General features: G+C 36.7%; 2 long non-coding RNA genes across 2 annotated transcripts in view; one reads left to right on the forward strand and one right to left on the reverse strand.

Annotated features, from left to right (window-relative positions):
• LOC136853476 (uncharacterized) overlaps positions 1-3,218 on the reverse strand; it is a 159,093-nt gene extending 155,875 nt beyond the window's left edge. The window contains exon 1 of the long non-coding RNA XR_010857474.1: positions 2,567-3,218. This is a non-coding gene — a long non-coding RNA (uncharacterized lncRNA). The remainder of the gene's footprint in view (positions 1-2,566) is intronic.
• A 2,282-nt stretch (positions 3,219-5,500) lies between these two features.
• Positions 5,501-8,275, forward strand: LOC136853475 (uncharacterized). The gene is made up of 3 exons (XR_010857473.1): positions 5,501-5,640; positions 7,777-7,898; positions 8,137-8,275. It is a non-coding gene; the product is annotated as an uncharacterized lncRNA (long non-coding RNA).
• Positions 8,276-14,532: the final 6,257 nt, after the last annotated feature.

A 14,532-nucleotide genomic window follows, 5' to 3' on the forward strand; every position in this document is an offset into this window, starting at 1 on the left:
ATCTACTGTATATATCTCTATATGTCATAGCCTATATATATATATATATATATATATATATATATATATATATATATATATATATATATATATATATATATATATATATATATCAGTATATAATATAATACAAACAAATATATGTGTGTAAGTTATAAGCAATGGAACGTAGAAAGGTAATTTTATCGCCAGGATTATAGCTGCTGACTATCTTCTCTAAACGATTGTTTATGTTTTTATAATTTGTGGTAGCAGATCTCTCATCTCCTCTTTCCATGTGAAGCACTTTTATTTGGGATAAAACTTCCTCCTCCATAAGACGATCTATGAGTTTCCAAATGTTAGGGTGAGGGTGTTCAACATTATTTGATAGCGCACTGTGAAATCCTTCGAGACTGTTGTTTGTTCAAGGCATAGACGAGCTCTTAGGTCCATATTCCAAATGGAAAATGGAAATAATGGAGTAGCTCTTCTGCGATTTCCACCTCTTCCTCTTATGACTCCGATGCAATTTACCTCAAAATACGAGAGAAATTCTTCAGGGATAGGCCTATCGTCATCCTCTGAAAGTTCAACACCTGTAGGCACATCATCAACTGGTAAAAAAGCAAGTGCAGAGAAACAACGTATCTTAAGATAAAATTCGTTATCATTGTGGTATCGAACCTTAAACCCCAAATCAACAATTTTCCTGTAATTCGCTTGGCAGAAGTGAAGAAGCATCCACTCACATCAGTGTCAGGAAAAGTACATTTAATTGTGTTAAATGATAATTTTTCAAAGTCACTCAATATAGTTGTTGGATTTTGTTGCAGGAAGTCTTGGATTTTTTTGTAAAACACTTTATAAGTTTCCACTGTTTTGTTACGAAGAAGGGCAAATATACGTGGAAAATATCAGAATGCGATTATGGTCTTCAGCTTCTGAATCATACTGCACAAACTCTTCCCCAGATGAAAGAAGTTGAAAATTTGTTGGAATACAGAACCCTGCCCTTTCCATAGTGATTACAGGAGCACTGAAAGTTTGCTGCCTCCATCGACAAATATTTCTGCTTAGATGCTGGACGTCTTGTACCTCAGCTCGCTGCAACTGTCCAACGGCGACAAACAGCTTGCAACTAACGATCTTGTAGATGAATTATTTGAGGAAACATCTTTTAGCTTTACAACAGCACGCTTGGCATCAACTGTACATTTAGATGCTTCACGATTATGTTCGTTGATAGTTTTTATCAACTCGTAGTTTTCGGCTTTTGATTTTGTGTGCAATCGTGCTTTATGATTTTTGTTTCCTCTTTGCACACTCCCAGTAAATTACAGAATTGTCACTATTGTATCCATTTTGATGGTACATGTACTGCAGACCATCCACTAAAATATCTTTGCCACGCTCACTTTTAATGGTAGAAGCCATAGCTAAGGGCTGTAGAAAATAAGTAAAAATGTTCACTACCAGTCTGGAAGTGTGAAATACAATACATGGAAGCCATGAAGGACTAAAGTATTGCCTAGGCTCACGAACAAGCATTTTGCTTAAAAACACTTAACAGAATATTGACTAATAAACAAGCAATTTTGTATAATAACACTTATTCTAACTCAACTAAGATTTCTAAACAAGGATTTTGCTTTGGACCACTTATTTAAACTACAGATATCCAAACCAGTAATTGTAAAGGAGTGCTTATTAGGAATAATCTTTCATAAGAAACAAATGAATTAAGCATGGAAATCCTCCGCCTGGAAGTTGTCCGCATGACACTGGCACTGGCAATTGTCCGGATTGCAATAGTCCTAGAACCAATATATATATATATATATATAGTTTTATATATATATATATATATATATATATATATATATATATATATATATTACAGGTGCATTAGCTAGAGGTGGTGCAGTATTCTGACAAGTCGTAATTTTATTAATTTTGTATACAGTATATCATTTGCCGGGGAAGGATAAGTATTCATTTGCGATGGAAATAAACCTCAAAATCATGTAAATCACATCATAATACAACAGAAAAACCTATATTTTATGTTGAAAGCAATTAATGTCCATAAGTGAAATAATACCATATATATATATATATATATATATATATATATATATATATATATATATATATGCGTATAAATCTAGTATGACTGATGTTACCACTTCCACTATGCTATCAAGAGAGTTTTAAGTCTATTTCGGCACATGCAAGTCAAATTCCGATTCACTTTTACAAAGCTGGGATAGACCTATCCACACCATCTTAATACATTGTTTAGCTTTTATTGGCTATTGGGCTGAAATATAAATATATAATCTACCCGGTACTTATACCAGATAAATACGTAATAATGTCCAACTCTTCAACTTCTCGATTTTCTCACATTTTTAGATACCTACAGTATATTACTAGACCTACGTGTCTTTTTCGTGTGGGGCCAGTCCCTTGAATAATTCTCAAGATTAATTATTATGGTTAAATATAACTCCTGGTTAGCAAAGTTAATTTATTTTTGGCTTTGTTACCCCGAAAGCTGAAAACATTTAAAAACCATACTTACCACAGTTAACAGTCCTGCATTGGGTATTTAAATCCAGGTTATTCCCCGTGATGTTCCCAGAGGCGGCTGTTTATGTCTTTGTAGCTTTAGCTTTTAAATTTCCTATAGTCCACTCTGACAGATAGTGTTACCATGACACTTACACTTGGCTGTCGACCATGAAAGGGATAAGAATGACAAAGAGCGGTAACGTTCAGTATATTTTTCCAGGCAACAGCATGGATGTAATTTGCTTCCTTACTGACGGTGTGACGCCCCCTATGGCTATTATGGTAGGAGTTTTGGGAAAGAATTTCGCCCTTCTTTTCACTGTACCGCAGCCTCTTGTCTTCCTTGAAAACTGCAGCTGAAAAAGCTTACGGAAAGTATAACAGTTATCGACAAAGAGCGATGATGATATACGAGCGGCACTAGGGTATGTGGCGTAGAGGTTCCCGCAAGGTTGTTGGCAAACCGATTGCTGCTTCATGTTCTTCACTTTCCTCCTCATGCACATAATCCTTGTTTTTATCACTGTCATTTTAATATCCTTCACTATCACTGTATCCCCTTATCAATATTGTTCTCATGATTGCCATTACACGATAAGGAAAACGCACTGGGAGCACACGCACCGGTTATATCTTCACACAATGGAGATAAAGTAGACACTGGTAGTTGCGGTGAATGTCTGCTGTTACACTGGGAAGAGTTACTAGATACTTCCAAAATAATAATTACCACCCACACCCGACAAGTATTAAAAAGCGTGAAAAATCAATATCAACACGTCGTATTAAGTTCAAAACCCATGTGTGTGAAGCCCGTTTGCTGTTATATGTCGTGTTACGCCATATAAAGGTTTAGGGCCTGCATCCAATACTTTCCCGTTTTGTTCTAGGTGTAAAGCGTAGCCCAACACGGTCTAAAAATAAGTAAATAAATAACTAGAATAAAATGATGTAGAATCTGCACTCAACTGTCACGCCTTATCCAAAGCCTGCTCATCATAGAAAAAGTCTCGAGCCTGAGGCTTTGTTGTGCTCCAGTTTTGACATAATGCAAGAAGCGTGTCATTACCGCCAATGAAGTTGGCTGCAACCCTGACATTGTCAGTGTTGTCTTTTGGACTGACAGATTTACTAAGGGAGGAGGACTGCCGCCCTGTCCTAGGTCAGAACGATTCTGTAGGATGAGACGAACATTGAAAGAATCACTAGAAAATAAGTAGAATACCGACATCAAATGCCAGGCAAACATTGAGGCAGTCAGCACCTGCCACGATGACACTAAACTTTGCCTGATAATAATCACATTACTAAGAGGTCGTTCCACTCTGACACAATTTTCCTTCCGCCACAGCGTCGCCGCCTCTGTAGAGCTTCCAGACAACTCTGGAGGTACAGTCACCTTCTTGGACGCTGAAAATTGCCCAGCTCCTCCTACTAACATTGAACACATTGTTCTTTAACCTATGTTTCCTTAGTGGCAAAAAATCCGGCTTCCTCTCGCTAAACAAGTTAGCCATTATGCATTCCTCTCTTCTGCACTACATCCGAGAAGCCACAGATGTATTTTCTGTTTACATTTTGTGCTTCTTTGCTTATAGATACACGATATGAAAATGCAAGCCCTGTGCCACCTGTGTTTGATAAACTCACACCATGCGTCATGCAGAGGCTCATCTACCACCCAGTGGTTCACGACCGTACCCTGATCCATTAGCTCCTTAGAGCAAACAGAACGTTTGTTTACTACCAAAGCAGCAGCCGTCCTCAGAAAACGGGGCTGTTGTCGTAACGTACAGAACAGAGCTGAATACAGAATTTAAGCAAAGGCCAAGTACTGGGACCTGTGATGTCATTCAGACCTGAACCGGAAATTGACAGTAGAAAGGTTTGAAAGGTGCAACAGGAAGAAAACCTCGCAGTTGCACTATGAACCAATTTTGTTAGGATATGGTGAAAGTGTGATTGATGAAAGAGAATATGAACGGAGGCACAGTAGAGGCAATGAAAGGGGTTGCAGCTATGGGCCAAAGGGAAGCTGCAAAGAATCTTAAGTAATGCCTTCAATGCACGCGCATGAGGCGCACTAACGGCACTACCCGGCCCCGCTACCCCTACGGGGTTCGTAACATATAATACTGTACCAATTTCTAAACAAAAGTTTACAGCACTGAATAGTATTGTATTTTACTTTGAGCAATATTGTATTTTACTATAATTCATTATTATCGACAAGCACCGCATGCAAAAATCAATTCATTATACGGACAAAATAATGAATTATCTCCATTGCAAACCCACTAATGACATAATTTAAAGCTGCTGTACTGAGAGGTCTCTGTGAAATGAAGTCCGCTTCAATTCCTGTAGAAAAAGTCAAAGATGAATGTCGTATAGGTTATATCATTTCGCACATAAGAAGTAAAACGAAATTGTCAATGAAAACATGATAAAGCATCTTAGCGGCACATGCCCTTCGGGCCGTTACGCTTTTAAAGTAATCTTTTCCAAAGCGTTTGGCTACAGCTCTTTTCTCTCTCTCTCTAGAGAGAGAGAGAGAGGCGCGCAAGCGTTGCCGACTTCCGCGCGTTTGAAAGGAGAGTGGCTAAAGGCCAGACTGAAAACAAAAGAAAGGAAACAAACGCCATAGGAGATCTTAAGAAACAAGGAAAAAACCGTTTATTTTCTAATATCTTAAAATCCCTCCAAGTACGCAGAACACGAAAGAGAGTCCCCTGAATTGTGTGGTTGGGCAGTTTATTGAACAGGCCTTTCGCTCTCTGTCTCACCTGAAGCAATACACACACGAACGTCCTCAGACCGTACAGCACATCTCCTTCAGTTTCCTCTTTCGATACAGCGTGTGACGCATTTGCTTCTGAGGACGAATTCAGTTTCATTTTCTTGTCGGGGTAACGTCGGGTTCCCCTTCTGAATGATTCTGTGTGACGGCTTTAATAGTGTTACGCTGTGAATGTCATCCCCGACATTGTTATGTATAAAAAGGAAACGTATCTTACGTCTGGAAGTAAAATATGAAGCTGGCTTTAATTTGGCAGGGATTGACGGTTTTAATGGCTTGCATAGGTAGGTGCGTCTTGGAGATCATCCTCCGTGGATTTGTGTGCTTGTCTCTGGTTTATTAACTCATTCTGTCATTCATTTCAGAGAGTGGCGAAGGGGGCTGGGGTTGGGGACCGGGTAAGGTAGTACGTGTACTTGTATTTGCATGGCAAACGCTATCAGATTAGGTCATTTTAAGCGTTTGATTCATACACACAGCAGTAACGAATTTCTCGAGGATAAATTACAGCATATAGAACGCATGGAATAAAGATGTGCTTTTATACATAGTATTACAAATATATTGAACATAATTATACAGTCTTATAAAAGGCATTTTTCCCATATGCATTCGTACAAATTCTATATATATATATATATATATATATATATATATATATATATATATATATATAATTTAACAATAAATATTTGTATATATTTATACTGAAATGACCACAAGTTAGATAATTTTGTATGGATAAGGGAAAGGACGAGGCATTTTTAAATTTCTGTTATTCACGCTTTGAGAGAATTGGTCTCACCGAATTTGACGTTCATTTAGGAGTTATTCATGTTGGTAACCTTTGAAATTGAGAATATCTAGTATTTATTTTCCTGGCGGCATAGGAAACGTATATCTCTTATAAACTTTTTAATAAGATGAACTTTTCCTTCAAATTAGGTGTAAGGCAGTATTTCGGGTCTCCAATTATCCGTATGACTGGAAAACTGGCTATTACTGCACAATCGTTGCGTTGTCTACTTGGAATTTATTGATAGTATGTTTATTCCTGATTGCTTCGATCTAGTGCTAAGTACCTTTATTTGTACAGCTAGTCATATTCAGATATATTTTGGGACACTGGGTCCTCAGTGGAAATTTGTAAAACCTTAGCGTCCAGGTGGAGGTTAGTTCTGTAAAGTCTGCATGGAACCCAACGTTTTTCTAAATGTGAATTTACTCCGTACGGCGGAAATGCCTTCAGTGCACCTCATGCGGTGCACTGTAGGCATCACTAAAGGTTCTTCGCCTCGTTCCTTGGGCCCCTAGCTGCAACCCCTGTCATTCCTGTTACTGTACCTCCGTTCATATTCCCTTTCTTCCATTTTACTTTGATTCATAGTGCAACTGCTAGGTTTTCCTCCTGCTACACCTTTCAAACCTTTTACTGCCAATTTCCGTTTCAGTGCAGAATGACCTCATAGGTCCCAGTACTTGGCCTTTGGCCTAAATCCTATATTCTATTCTAAATGTGAATTTGAAAATACTCTCCATGAAACTGAATCCTGAGTTAATTCTTGACCTGAAACTTGTGGGTGAAAAACCCCGATTTTTGTTCCACGTGACTTCGCACATATTTTAATACGAATGTATTGTCGCACATATTTTAATAGGAATGTATTGCTTAATTCCAACTTCCTAAGACAAGATTCTTTGTGTGTCTGATAAGGACATAAATTCATGAGAAATAGTGTGCAAGCAACAACATAATAGTATTTGTTAATTAGGAGGAATGATAACGTTTAAATGGACCATCTTGTGAGAAAGTTTTTTTTAAGTGTACCTGAAAGAAAGAATCAGTTGTTTTAATCAAGAAAAACATGTTCCTCGGCTATCTGGCTTCTTCCATTTGGTGCTTTCCAGGCGTTAGCATGGGAACGTCAAAGGAAGCGATTTGCAGTCATGAAATCCTTGAAAGTAATGGCTCTCAACCTGTCGAGGTTAATAATGCCAATGATTTCTGTCATGATGTAGCTGTTGATAAAAGCACAGTATCTTAAAGTTGTAGGAGAAGCAGATGAAATGGTGACAGCCAAGTTGAACTTGCGAAACGAACATTCCTATGTATGACAAAGGGACTGCCTACTTCAAGGGCTTTATATACTGATGTAACAGAATTGTGGGCATCCCTCAAGATGTTTCATGTGGTACCAAATCTTCTTGTGGTGTTGGTTGCGTAATGCCATAAATAAAGACAAAATCAGATGAAAAATAAACGAAATATTGACATTTCAGAAAAGAAAATTTTATTGGTCAGATGGGATTTTGACACATGAAGAAATACTTTGGTGTGATAGTCAGTTGAAAACCAAGTTTGTTTATGTATCAAATAATGTATAAAAGGGAAAATTTGAATAGAGGTTTATTTCTTTCAGACATGGCCATTGCTACTAAACTTCACTGTTATCAGTGCAATGTTACCCATGCCACAGCCTGCACTGAGGAGTACTTGAAGCCCTGCCCTGACGGAGAGGACTTTGACCGCTGTCAAACAAGGGTTAGAAAAACCAGTTGTAAGTTTATAACATATGTTTGTATATCATAAACTATTTAGGTTTGTTATATTGATTAGCATGATAAACAGAAAGGTTTCCAAGGAAAATGGAGGTCAAAGTTTTAAAATGATTTGCAGACACCATTTAAAAGGTACCATTTCAGGACATGGCATTTGATGCTACAACGCAGTAAAACATTTTCAGATATTTAAATTAACAACGAGTAATTTTCTTCTCCAGCTGGCGAGCGTTGGGTGGAAAAGACGTGTGCTCGAGGTCCTTGTAATCTGTCCTGGGAAGAAGAAGTATATTTGGGGATGAACTGCGATTATGCTGCTCCCACGTACGATTGTGTGTCTTGCTGCAAAGATGATGGTTGCAACACAGGACATGGGAACGCACTGCAGTGTTCTACGGAAATGTATATAGTAACAGGTTCATTAACCTTGATATCTTACGTCATTATGATAACACTGTAGAGTCATGTGATTCGAAGTAGACCGTGGAAATGAAAGTGTTTTGTGTTATCCATGTAAATACACTTTGATATATGCACCGACAAACATTTTACGATAGTGAGCTGCTGTTTTTGTTGTTGTTGGGAAATAAATATATCCTATACGAAACGCGTAGTTTATGCTCTCCCGGTCAGCATAACCGGTCTCAAGTTGTTAGCATAATGTATTCACGCTTCGAAGACGTTAATGATAAAATCTTAACAATAAAATCTCAGCAGGCTTGTAACAGGAACTGAGAGCTCAAATGAAACAAAGTAAATGTTTACATTGCACATCGAAGATTTTAAATACAAATAAAAAAGTTCGGATGTCTTATTTTCCCTTATTTTTCACATTAATTTTTATTTGGTAGTTGGTTATAATTCCACTCTTTCATTAGCCAGAATGAAGATGATGCCTTTTGTACTATTGCTGCTGCTGCTCTCTCTCTCTCTCTCTCTCTCTCTCTCTCTCTCTCTCTCTCTCTCTCTCTCTCTCTCTCCTGAATGCAATTAGTCTGTACTGGATTTATCTAGGCTTCACATAAGAAGGATATGAAAAAGTGGAAAATTTATAAGATGTGTTTTGCTCAGAGAGCGGTAGGGAAAGCTCATGCAAAATCAAATTAAAACTGCTAAACTTACAAAACCAACTAACTTCAGAAGAGAATATTAAAGGGTAATGTGTCCACACACGCACACATATATAGAAATAATCAACACAATCATGTGTGGAGCAGAAGTAAATTTCTGACTCACATCAGGATCGAACCCAAGTCTTTCAGTTGAAAGGCAAGGGCGCTTCCCACTAGGCCATATAAGTCATAAAAGAAGTTGGAACCTGAGGGCAACTGCACCAAAGGAATTACCTGGGCAAGCTAACTGCTTGCTTACCAGCTGAGTCGGGAAGTTGGGGAAAACATGCTGGTATGCAAGCAGTTAGCTTGCTCAGGTAATTCCTTGGGTACAGTTGCCCTCAGGTTCCAATTTCTTTTATGACTTGTATGGCCTAGTGGGCCCTTGCCTTTCAACTGAAAGACCTGGGTTCGATCCTGATGTGAGTCAGAAAAGCACACACATATACATATATATATTAAAAAACTGTTAATGAGATAAACTACAGAGCCCATATTACCTAAGTTTTGAAGTTCATATAAAAAAGCCTTATACAAAACCAAGCTAAAGGCATCAATAAAATCAACTGAACAAGCACGAATTCTTATCCATTATCAGTGTTGTTTTGACTACAAATAGTCTGATATAAAAAGGCATCACTAGTTTTTAAGAGTTATCCCCGTAATCGTACCGGGTGTATTTAAGCTAGTATCTAGATTAAAAGTATTTATATAATGTTTATGTACTAAACATTACTCCCTATTGCATATCTGATTGTCGTCATGGAACACTGTGCATAGGAACTTAAATACAAAAATATTTTGACAACAGTGTTCTGTCCTTTGAAAATTATATGGATCTCCATAAACACGTGGCTCTTATTTTGTGTAAATGCGAATGATAAACAGTATACATTCAGCATTCTTTGTCTGTCAGATATATAGCAAGATAGTCATCGGTATATTTGTTGGCTTATCGCATCTTCGACATATAGAATACTAACTATCATCAACTGTGATTTGTATTTCATTTACTTTGAGTGCTTAAATATGTTTGCAGCTCATTCCAATTTGTCAGGTTTTCGGCTACAGAATTGCAGCTTTCGACAAATAAAAAAGTAACAAGAATGCTAATACCGGTTAAGACAGCAGCAGGGGCTTCTATGATTAGGACAGTAATGACGATGCAAATAATTCACGCTAGAAAACCTAAAATGGAAAAATCTCATCGTTATTTTCGAATCGAATGATTTACAGCTACATATACTTAAATGTTTTGGGTGTATCTAGGAGATGGCCTATGCTCTGATGGGACAAAGTTTTAGAAAATACCGGCAACATCACAGGGTAAGCTACTATTACAATACGACTCATCAGTGATTTAGTATTCGGACCCCCGTAATAATGATTCTTCTCTTCCCCTCGCTTCTTATCTGAATTTCTCCAACAAAAACGGAGAAAACTAAGTTATTTACCGTAGAGATCGGGAGATGGCCCACCGGGTGATTGACGCGGGTGAGACAAAGTAAGGGAGTGTTGCTTATCGCGACTGAGTTTCGAGTAGGAATTAGTCCCGGTAATACTCCGTGTAATTGGACAGGTGATGGCAGTGAACTTTCGGGCGGCAAGAATTACCACCCGAGTTTCTCAGGTGTTTTGCTCTGCATTTTTCACTCACAGCGACGAAGGTAGAGATTTTGTCTCCCAAATTAAGGCTAGAAATATACGATAAACACAAGAAAATTGTCGTTATAAAATTTTCCGACGTGGTTTTGTTTTATCTTCTGTAATCGCAGATGAAAACGGAGTAGCCAATGCAATTACCATCACTTGTAAATTGTAATGCAGCGGTTATCGGTGGTAGAAATTTTTTTTTTATCCTGCCGAATCTGGGAGAAAAGTTATAGGATATACTCAATATGCATTTAAAAGAATAGCATAAGCTGAGAAAACAACAATAATAATAATAATAATAATAATAATAATAATAATAATAATAATAATAATAATTATTATTATTATTATTACTATTACTATAAATTTCTTCTTATAATAATAGTAATAATAATAAAAATCAAGATAATAACAACAATGATAAAATGATGATAAAATACTTCGAACAATAATGAGCTACAAAATGTAACAAACACTGAAAAATAAATAAAAAACAATGACAGAGATAATGAAGGTAGCTTATATTCAGGAAGGTATGAATTTAAGGAATACTTTAACCACCCGGCTATCTATTTACTTATTAATTTATTCATCTATATTAGACTGTATGTTGTCATCCTGTGATCTTGTTGGTGTGAGAGTCCATTTCCTAATGAAGTCCACAGGAATAACAACGTTAATTGTTAAAAGTTGTATGTATTAAAATCTTTTGTGAAAACTGAAGCGATAAAAGATGCTGCCACAATCTTACTCAGGATGGTTTAACGAGGGTAATGGATTGCAAGTAGAACAATAATAAACGTCACAAAGTTCTTTTCATAAGGTCCGGAGAGGATGACACACTCATTCTCCAGAAAAAAATGATAAACTTCGCATTTTAGGAATCAGACAAAATCGAAACTTCGTAATTAGATAACGGTGAAAGTGAGCGATGTTTAGATGAATGTAGGGAAGAGAAACGAGCAAACAAATATAGCTAGCTGTAAGTTCGACAAGTCAGATCAAGAAGGGTTTGATTTTAAAGTGATGAATTGAGTATTTGCAAAAGCTGGGATGTCTTGCACTTTTATAATATACTGGTTAACTACCTAAAAGGTAGTTTCATCGGATGCTGTTTTGAAGAGCTCAGAGTATCTTCTTTACAAGGCTTTCATCATCTTCACAGGTAATGGATTTGTGTCTTCCTTAAATTACTTTCATGTTTCCACGCCTTTCCATATTTTTAATTTTGACGAAAAAATTACTAAAGATTCTTTCGGTTATGTTTGTGTTTACCCTTGTCGCAACACTTTTCCCATAATGTCTCTTCTTTCTGAACTTAGTGAAGATGGGCGGGCAATTCGTTACCTGGCCCAGTAAATAGTCGATTTCTTAAAGGCTTCAAATTTCTTCATAACGGTGGCCAGAATATTTAAAGGAACCAACTGGATGCCACTGAAGTATGGCTAACGCCCATGCTTTGTTGTGTTGAGAATTCACATAGGAAGCAAGTGGAAATACTCGTGGCGACCTGGGATTGTAAAGAGCAATTGTTTCCATTACAGAAAAAGTGGAAGAAATGTAAGTATAATGTTGAAGAATATCGAATATGCAGAAAGGTATTCCTGTAAGAACTGTGATATTATTATTGGAATATTAAGTACCAACTGGTTTTGATACGGTATTACTGCTGAAAAATAAAGCCTTATAGCTTGAAGGCGCAGGCACGTTAGTACGTCGTTTTAAATGAAAAAGTGGATTTTGTGTAACCACAAACTTACGCTTTACTTATGACTGAATAGTAAGTAAGAAATTTTATGGCTCATTCAACAGACCGACCACTTTCGTCCAGCTCTTGTGAGTACAAGATGTGGATGAGCTTCCTTAAATCAAGCCCTAGTGAATACAGAGTTTTGGTTTCTTTTGTAAATACTTCAATATTTGCTCAACTTCGGTTTCTTGAGTGATAAAAGCACAATATTGACACGTCTCTGGTAGCATAAGAATTCGCCCATCGGCTGCTACAGTGTCCACGGACACACAAAAAAATTCTGGTGACTGCCACCAAGACGGGTGTAAAATTACATCAGGATAAAAATTGTTATTGATGTGAGGGAAGTGCGCAGAGCAAACAAGTTGTCAGAGATATGTAAATACGTCATTCGCTTCCTTCAATAATAGATTTTACAAGGCAAGGGAAGTAGCGCCATTTTAACTCGGTGTTTGCTCCGGGAAATGGATGACTTGATATATTGGCTCACCCTCGAAAGAGGTAAGTGGCAATGCATGTAAGGGGCCAACGATCGTCTTCCTTTGTGGTCCCTCTGGCTGACGAGATTTATAGTTATGATTATTCTCCGTAATCTCTTATTGTTACCTCTTATTGCATAGGGAATGAAGGTTTGCACTGCGAATACTAGGAAATATTAATATGTAACATGACGGAGTGATATAAAAATTAGATGTGGGTTTTACGTCTCCTATTTGTGGCGCCAAGATTTTTTTCTTTTTGATTTTCTTGTACTTTGTTTCTTTTTTGGTTTAGGATATCATGTGCTTATCATGAAATATGCATATATGAATATTTGCGCAAAACAAATAGTAAAGTCATATATATATATACACATACATACATGCATACATACATATATATATTATATATATACAGTATATATATATACACACATATATATATATATATACATGCACATAATCATACGCATTTTCCTCCTAGAGAAATTGCCTGTTTTCCTCATCAAGGTTTTGGGATGAGGTTGCAAGCTTTATGTTCGTTTTTATCCTAGTTGTGGCGCACTACAATCGGCTAACTCAAAGGTACATAGTCCACTGCTGGAGTCATTGGAATGAAAAAGGGTTTTAATGCATTATGTCCATTCGCCCCTCCTAGCCCAAGATTCAAACTCAGGTCCCCACACTGGTGAGCCGAGGATGCTGCTTAACAAACCATGAGACCCATATTTTATGTATATATATGCATACATATGTGTATACATATATATATATATATATATATATATATATATATATATATATATATATATATATATATATATATATATATATATATATATATATATATATATATATATATATAGAGAGAGAGAGAGAGAGAGAGAGAGAGAGAGAGAGAGAGAGAGAGTGTACATATCATTTTATACCTGGTATGTTTGTCTAGGTATAGACCTGTGTACACACGTAATTATGTACAATCACGCACACTATGAATCCTATTCGATTATATTTATATTTTCTTTTATGAGACAATTTCAAGAAAATAGAAATTGCGAGAGCTGATTCTTTTTTGAGTTAACATCGTGAGAGCGTTAGGTTTGCAGAGAAATATAACCAACCACACATTCTTATTTATGATCTCTTACGTTTGCTCACTCTGATAAGTAAATGCTGGTTTCTTGCTGAGTGATTTTGAAATGTTAGGTATGTTGACATTTAAGAATTATTCATATTCTGCCGGATAGATAGATAGACAGATAGATGGATAGTTATTGCTATTACTTGTTATTTTAAAATTAGATAGCATTTCTTCGTTTATTAGATCAAGCGCTGTAAAATTCTTTTGCTTTTACTGATTATTCTTTTAAATTTCAACCTCAAATAACAGATATAAATAGCTACTCTTTAATCGAAAATGTAGGTTTTCGGTAACTATTCGAATCCCATTGCTTTGTAAATTACATATTCTTTTTCGTTTTCGACCAAGGTATTCCACATTATTAACGTATTTACGGTTACTGCTTATTTTCCTCTTTTTTCAGCTTCGATTTCATATGGAAAAGTACAAATAACCACTTGGGGATGGAAAACGGAGGTCACTGTTCGAATGCCACTGCTTTC

This window comes from Macrobrachium rosenbergii, chromosome 27 (genome assembly GCF_040412425.1).
Source record: "Macrobrachium rosenbergii isolate ZJJX-2024 chromosome 27, ASM4041242v1, whole genome shotgun sequence".
Classification (NCBI taxonomy): Eukaryota; Metazoa; Arthropoda; class Malacostraca; order Decapoda; family Palaemonidae; genus Macrobrachium; species Macrobrachium rosenbergii.